The following is an 8,831-nucleotide window of genomic DNA, read 5'->3' on the forward strand; positions in this document are numbered from 1 at the left end:
TATATACATACACACATTTGTGTATGTGTGTGTATATATATATATATATATATATACACATATATATAAACATATATATGTAATATAAAAACATATATATATGATATATAAACATATATAAATATATAAACATATATATATAAACATATATGTATATATAAATATATAAACATATATATATATATAAATATATAAACATATATATATATATAAATATATAAACATATATGTATATATAAATATATAAACATATATATTTATATATATAAATATATAAACATATATATTTATATATATAAATATATAAACATATATATAAATATATACATATACACACATACACATATATATACATATATGCAAACACACACACCTATATACTGAACACAAATGCAATATTAGAAGTTGGTCATCAAAGCATGAGTGCTACAACATCACATATAACATCTTAAATAAACATTGTAAATTATTCTTTTGTTTGATTATAATCTAGTTTCTCCTTTTCCTCTTTCTCCTTTCTCATCACCTATTCTTCTTCTTTCTCATTTTTTTTTGTCTTTTTGCTCATCCTCTCTTCTTTTCTTTTCTTGTTTTTCCTCCTCCTCCTCTTCCTACTTCTTCTTCTTCTTCTCCTTCTTGTCTTTCCCATTCCTCTCATTCTTACATTGTTTCGTATTTAACTCCTGAAAAGACAAAGCAACAGTTATGGGTTGGGGTAGGGGTGGAGGTGACAGATTAAAGACACCACCAACAACAATAACAACAACAACAACAACAACCAATACTATTATTCTATTACAACAAGAAAATAATGATGATGATTGTTGAGGGGAGGGTTGGGAATTGTTTATATTTATTATTACGTTTTTTGTTTTGTTTTTTTTTTGTTTTTTACTACTTCCCTGTGGATCAATAAATAAATGAATAAATAAATAAATGAATTTTTAACCCCTCCTGAATAATGATTCTATATTATATCTTGTACATGGAAAACAACCCTGCCCCTAAAAAACAAGGAAAATGTATTTATTTATATTTCTAACTGAAACTTGTATATTTTCGTGTTATCACATACCCCCATTCGTAACCTCCTGTTTCCATATTGCTAATGTTGTTATTACTATTACTGCTACTAATGTTATCATTATTATTATTATTATTAAGGCAGTGAGCTGGCAGAATTGTTAGCACGCCAGGCAAAATGCTTCGTGGTATTTCGTACGTCTTTCCATTTCGAGTTCAAATTCTGCCAAGGTCAACTTTGCCTTTCACCTTTTCGAGGTCAATAAAATAAGTACCAGTTGAAAACTGGGATCGATGAAATCAACTTATCCCCTCCCCTAAAATTGCTGGCCTTGTGCCAAAAATTGAAACCATTATTATTATTATTATTACTATTATGGCATCAAGCTGCCAGAATTGTTAGCAAACCAGGCAAAATGCTTAGCGGCATTTCATCTGTTTTCATGTTCTGTGTCCATATTCTGCCAGGCTTGACTTCGCCTTTCATCCTTTCAGGGTCAATGAAATAAATACCAGTTGAGCACTGGGGTCAATGTAATCATCTAGCCCCTCTCCCCCAAAAATTTCAGGTCTTATGCCTATAGTAGAAAGGATTATTATTATTATTATTCGAGCTGACAAAAACGTTGGCACGCCAGGCAAAATGCTTCGCGGTATTTCGTCTGTCTTTATATTCTGAGTTCAAATTCTGCCATGGTCGACTTTGCCTTTCATCCTTTCAGGGTCGATAAATTAAGTACCAGTTGCATACTAGGGTTGATCTAATCGATTAGCCCCCTCCCCAAAAATTTCGGACCTTGTGCCTGAGGTAAAAACGATTATTATTATTATTATTATTATTATTATTATTATTATTATTATTTATCTTAGGACAGCGAGCCGGCAGAATCGTTAGCACACCTGGTGAAATGCTTAGCGGTATTTCATCTGTCTTTACGTTCTAAGTTCAAATTCTGCTAAGGTCGACTTTGCCTTTCATCCTTTCAGGGTTGATTAAATAAGTACCAGTTACACACTGGGGTCAATGTAATCGACTTAATCTCCCTCCCCCAAGTTGCCCTTGTGGCAAAATTTTGAAATCATTATTATTTATGTTATTGTAACTACTAATATTAAGGTGTTAAGCAAGCTAGTGAGTTGGCAGAACCATTAGTCCACTCGCCAAAATGCTTAGCAGCATTTCATCTGTCTTCGCATTCTGACCCAAAGTTGACTTTGCCTTTCATCCTTTCAGGGTCAATAAAATAAGTAGCAACTGAACCCTGGGATCAATGTAATCAACTTAACCCCTTCCCTAAAATTGCTGGCCTTGTGCCTAAATCTGAAACCAGTATTAAAGGAGTAAGCTGAAAGAATCATTAGAGAAAATATTGACTTCCATAAAGTGGAAAAAATAAATGGAAGGCAAAAAGTTGGTAAATATTTCGGTGTGAATGCAAATAGCTGTTACATGGAAGCAGGACATGCTAGAAATAGCAACCAAATCTTTCCCTTTTTTTTTTGTTCTGGATAAAGGAGCCATTTACATATGATTTTGATGCCACATTCATTGAAAGCATGCAAAATAACCTGGAAAAGCAAAAAAGACCCACAAAACAAAACTCAATTAGTGGGAAACTTCAAGGTCTCCACCACCCCTCCCACCTTTCTTTTCCGGAAAAAAGTGGTTTGTGGCGGGTTTAGAGGTCAGATATGTTGAATGCACCCCAAAAAAAGAAAAACTGTGGAAAAAAATTATTCCACACCAAGGTATGAAATTTTAATTCAAATTAATGTACCCCATATTGAAAAGTGGCAAAATTTTTGTCGGTTGCCATCTGCAATAGTTTTAGTAACTGATTTGTTACTAAAACAGGTAAGATGCTTTGAGAATTTTAGTTTTAGTGTTTATCCATAATGTTATTGCTTTCACACCTGTTAATTAAATTTACCTGCCCATAAAAGTCAAATTTACTCAACAAAATCAGCTGAAATTACATAACTATAAAACACCCACTTACAAAATTTCTAATCTGTATATAAAAAATTTACAAAGTTACAAGCAAATATTGTGGACACCCCTCTTGAACCTGAATAATTCAAAATAATGTGAACAAATAAGCATTACATTTGACAGATAAATATGAACACTAAAGATGTTTTTAGGTGGGGTTTTCTTTTCTTACACATTCACATAACATGGCCTCACTCAGTTGGTTACATTGACATCATCATTCCATAAAATTTGTTTATGGAGAGATAAAATATTGAAAAATATCAATAGATGCGTGAGTGAGAAAGAAACAAGGAGGCAGGTTTTGGGATGTGCTAGAAACAACAGCCAGATATCCTTTTAATGACACATTTTCCTGAAAATGTTTCTCTTGCAGGTTTTAAATGCTTAGTGAAAAAAAAATGGCCAAAATCGTTTCGGACTGGGGGGAGTGAAAAGAAAAGAAATTTTCAAAGTTTTTCTTCTTTTTTTTTTTTTTTTTGTATTTTTTTTATTGTGGAAAGATGCCTCCCATCATTCGGAAGACTTTGATGAAAAACATTGAAAAAAATCACTGTCAGAACGGAGAAATTCCAACTTATGTGGGCTGTCTGATCCAAAACTCCATTTTCCAGAAACTTCTCTGGCTCCACTCCCTCCCCCCCCCCCCCCACGTCCAAAAATTTTGCCTATAAATTTCTTTGTAATCATAATCTACACTGTTTGAAAGGTATTTGTATAAAATTTCATGAAAAAAATACCTATTTTCCAGAAAGTTATGAGGAGGAAAATGTCAAGTCCTGTGAATCTTCCGAAACTCCTCTCCCCACCCACTTGGAATATTTTTTCCAACAAATCTTTACATCCACTCAATCTACAGGATATAAGTGATTATTTGGTGAAAGTTTCGTTAAAAAGAATCCATTTTTCTGGAAGTTATGAAGCAACAGAGTCAATAGGGTATTAAACTGTAGTTATGCCTTTTTTCAATAAAAGTTAACATTAATGGATTACAAATGTGTACAAATGTGTTTGAAAACACATACACTTGGAGTGTGTTCATAACAAAGCTTAAAAAACACCTGGTTACATAAAAGAACAAAGGACTTGTTGCAGGTGAAGAGTCTATCATATTCAAACAAAATGCCAGGTCACTGTGACTGAGGAACAAATAAAAAAAATAAAATTTTGTAATGACAAAAAAAATTAGTAATAAGTTTTTTCTGATTGACACTATGCATAGCAGGCAATAAATAGTGAAGGTGGTAAAATTGGTGGTGCAGTGGTTAAAATGCTTTGAGTTCAAATTCTAGTGATATCACATTTACTTTTTAGTCTCCCAAAGTTGATAAATTAATAACAATCAACTACTGGTTCAATTAATGGGTGAGATCAATGTAATTAAATTATAAATTTAATTACTTAAATTGATATAATTATATGGCAATCAATCTCATTGTAATTATGTAGCAGTCGATAATTAATTACCTGTCTGTTACTGAGGTTGATTTAAATCAATATGTTAAGTATTAGTTGACGACTAAGGTTGATTAAGGTAATTAACTACCAGTCATTAATTGAGGTCAATTTAATTAAGTACTGGTCAATTACTGAGGTTGATTATTTAACTAGCAATCAATCAATGAGGTTGCTATATCAATTAACTACTAGTCAGTTACTAAACACTAATGTAATTAACAACTAATTATTGTAGTTGACATATTAAATTGATTAACAAGTTCATTATATATAGGCACAGGAGTGGCTATGTGGTAAGTAGCTTGCTAACCAACCACATGGTTCCGGGTTCAGTCCCACTGCGTGGCATCTTGGGCAAGTGTCTTCTGCTATAGCCCCGGGCCGACCAATTCCTTGTGAGTGGATTTGGTAGACGGAAACTGAAAGAGAGCCTGTTGTATAAATGTATATATATATATATATGTGTGTGTGTGTGTGTGTTTGTCCCCTTAGCATTGTTTGACAACCGATGCTGGTGTGTTTACCTCCCCGTCACTTAGCGGTTCGGCAAAAAGAGACCGATAGAATAAGTACTGTTCTTACAAAGAATAAATCCTGGGGTCGATTTGCTCGACTAAAGGCAGTGCTCCAGCATGGCCGCAGTCAAATGACTGAAACAAGTAAAAGAGTAAAGAGTATACTTAAATACCAGTTGATTAAGATCAATAAAATTAAATACCAGTCAGTTACTGAACTTAATTTAAAATGGCCATATCCGGCCCAAATTTTCTACCTGTTTTCTGCTTAAACTGGTCAGGTCTGACCTCTCACACCTACCTGTAATGTCCTTCCAAAAATAAACAATCATGTCATCAAAATCTCAATGCTACAAGATAATGCATGATCAATTGAAAACAATATGAATAAATAAGCATTACTTTTGACATAATTATATGAATGCTAAAGGGTTAATAACAATTAATTATTGAAGTTGATATGGTTTACTGTACCCCTGCTCATTAAAATCTGTTGCCTTGTTCCTATATACAGGATTGGTAAAGCATCTGACAAAATTCTTTGCACTATTTAGTTACATCACTATATTCTAAGCCTAATTCTGGCCAAGATGGACTTAGCCATGCATCTTCCAAGTGTTGATAAAATTATAAAGAAAATCATATACTGAAGAGAGCAGAAGGTTCAACTGCTCCACTTCCTCACCAAAAACTGCAGTTTTCTGCATATGTTGTTGTTATTGTTAGTGGCATTTCTTCCATCTCTGTAGGCTCTGAGTACAAATTCTGCCAGAGTCAATTTTGCCATTCATACATTTGAGATGAATAGAATAAGTACCTGTTATGCACTGGGATCGATGTAATCAACTAACACCTCTCTCCCAAAATTTCAGGTGCCTGTAATTGAAAGAATTCTACCAGCTCACCACCTTAATAATAATTATTTCTTTATTGCCTGCAAGGAGCTAAACATAGAGGGGACAGACAAGGGGATTAAGTTGATTACATCGACCCCAGTATGTAACTGGTACTTAATTTATCGACCCCAAAAGGATGAAAGGCAAAGTTAACCTCAGAGGAATTTGAGCTCAGAACGCAACGGCAGACGAAATACCATTAAGCATTTCACCCGGCATGCTAACGTTTCTGCCAGCTCGCAGCCTCAGCACCTTAATAATAATAATAATCCTTTCTACAATAGACACAAGGTCTGAAATTTTCGGGGAAAGGACTAGTTGATTACATCACCCCCTGAGGTTAAACAACAAATGCCAGAGATTTGTATTAAAGCTCAGAATTAAAACAACTAATTAAAGAACAGTATTCAACAACTATTAATCAATCAGAAAGAAAGAGATAATGAAATCTTTTTTTGTGGGGGTCTATACTCATTTCTCAATTTTCAGCATTTATAGAGGTGTGTGTGTGTGTGTGTGTTTGAAAAAGCTAATTCCTTATCAGTCAATGTCCAAAAGATACTTACAATTTCAAGCCTTTTATCATTGATATTGTTCACTTTTAGTGGTGCAAGAGGCAAACAGCCACTGGGAATAGCTAACAAATGTACAGGACAATGATGAAATCAAACACAACAAAGAAGAATAATTATAATGATTATATATATACAACAAAGAAAGCTGTGTCGCTACAAGTCAGGCAGATATGGGTAACACAAAGGAAAAGGAAAATGTCCAATAAGACTAGAGACAATTGAGGAGCAGATAGAAAGTCAGAAGGAAGGAAGAAGTAAACAAACCATGTAGGAAAAAGGTGTAAGATCACAAAGAAACATGACCAACATGGTCAAAGGTAAAGCAAAAAAGGATGAGAGAGGTTTAGATGGTCACAGATTATGAGGTAGCAGAAGGAGAGAGAAAGAACCATGGAGGGCAGAGGGACAACAGAGTGGAGGCGCAATGACCCAGTAGTTAGGGCAGCAGACTCATGGTTGTAAGAGCACAGTTTTGATTCCCAGACCAGGTATTGTCAGTGTTTATTGAACAAAAACACCTATGCTCCACAAGAATCTGGTGGGGAGGAGTTGTGAACCTCACTGTACTCTTTCACCACAACTTTCTCTCACTCTTACTTCCTACCTTTGCCACAAAGCAGAGGAACCATGGTGTGGTAAACTTTCAGACCCTAGTCTAGATTGCGAATCCTCTGTACCCCAGGATGGTTCAGCTCTCCACCCATTAAAAGCCACCATTTACGGAATGAAGATAACAATGTAGCTTTCGCGCCCGTGCAGCTGCCAGTCTTTCGCATGTGGTGGGTGGATCTTCAAGTTGCCACACGCATTCTTAGTAGCTTAAGAGTAGGTTCGAATTAGAGATTATTCTTTGTGGCTAATGGTGTGAGTCCTGATTGGAAGAAGAAGAAAAAGAAGCAACAGAGGAAAGTATCAGGGAGGAAGGCAAAGAAGCAGAAATAGACATTGCACAAAAAATATTCCAAGAATATTCTACAAATGAATAAAAAGAATAAGGAATGCATAGTATTATTTATTTAATGCTGCTCTGTAACAGTTTTAATTTTTTATATGTATGTAAAACAAAAGTGAGCAAAGATAATAACTGAGAAGCCAGCAAGCATGTACTGGACAACAGAGATGTAAAAGAGGATAGTCTGTGCAGAGACAGTGTGGCTGCGTGGTAAGAAGCTTGCTTCCCAACCACATGGTTCCAGGTTCAGTCCCACTGTGACAAACAACATATCTTATGCATTTTTAAACAGTGACACCCTGTACTTCTACTATGTCCTCTGGCTAAGCAGTGCCTTGCAAGTAGAATTTTTTTGTAGAACGTGAGTGGAAGTTTGTTAAAAGAGCATCCAGCTGTAGACATCAAACCAGAACAGACTATGGAACCTGGGTTTGCCAGTTCCTGTCAAGCTAGCATGGAAAATGTATGTTAAATATTGATGATGATGATGATGAAGAAGCAGGGTGCGAAAAACAGCAGATTTAACAAACAGGGAAAGGTTGGTAAGAGGAAGGGCATCTAGCCATGAAATTTTTTTTTTTTTTTGCATCCAACCCATGCTAGCATGGAAAATTAGATATAAAATTAACGAATTCATCATAGACAATGACCATACAGAAGAATTTTCAGAGAAAATCTGTTTGAGGTTTTTTTTTTCATCTAATATTTGAAAGAATATGTAAGGAAATATTCATCAAAAAGAATAGATTGTTTGTGAACAATAAATCGAAATTGGAAGAAATTATTGAGATATGGTGGTTGCAGTAGTCAATCTGTTGATTAACGATAAGAATCCATTTGTTTAATCAACTGGATTGCTTACTCCTGGATTAACACAGAATGATTGAGCATTCCACAAACATGTGTACCCTTAACATAATTCGCAGACAGAATCAGTATGATACAGTGTCACAAGGCTATACTTTTGGAATTACAAGTACAATCCTTTTGGCAGATTTTTTGTATACAGCTTCAGTTTCAAGGTGTGGGTCAACCCAAGGCAATAGTAAAGGATGTTTGCCCGTGATGCCATATAATGGGATTGAATCCCAGACCTTGGTTGTGAAGCAACCTTCCAAACAATTTTGCCATGCTGCACCTTAAAAATTTTGTATATCATGTTAACAATAAATTCCTGTGGCATATGGTGGAGTGGTTAAGAGTGTGGTCTACTAACCCCAAGATTCCGAGTTTGATTCCAGGCAGTGACCTGAATAATAATATTAATATCGAAAAATACCTTAGGAATGAGAACCTAGGTTCGAAATTTCCCCAAGACACCTGATGAAGGCTGGAGGGTATATCAGCTGAAATGTTGTGTTAACAACAAACAAAATGAGGACAAATATCCGTCAAATGTAAATAATGTACATAATTCCC

General features: G+C 34.8%; 1 protein-coding gene across 2 annotated transcripts in view; it reads left to right on the forward strand.

Annotated features, from left to right (window-relative positions):
* Positions 1 to 8,831, forward strand: part of LOC115217861 (death-associated protein kinase 1) — a 337,561-nt gene that overhangs the window by 310,902 nt on the left and 17,828 nt on the right. The window lies entirely within an intron of this gene.

This window comes from Octopus sinensis, linkage group LG12 (genome assembly GCF_006345805.1).
Source record: "Octopus sinensis linkage group LG12, ASM634580v1, whole genome shotgun sequence".
Lineage (NCBI taxonomy): Eukaryota > Metazoa > Mollusca > Cephalopoda > Octopoda > Octopodidae > Octopus > Octopus sinensis.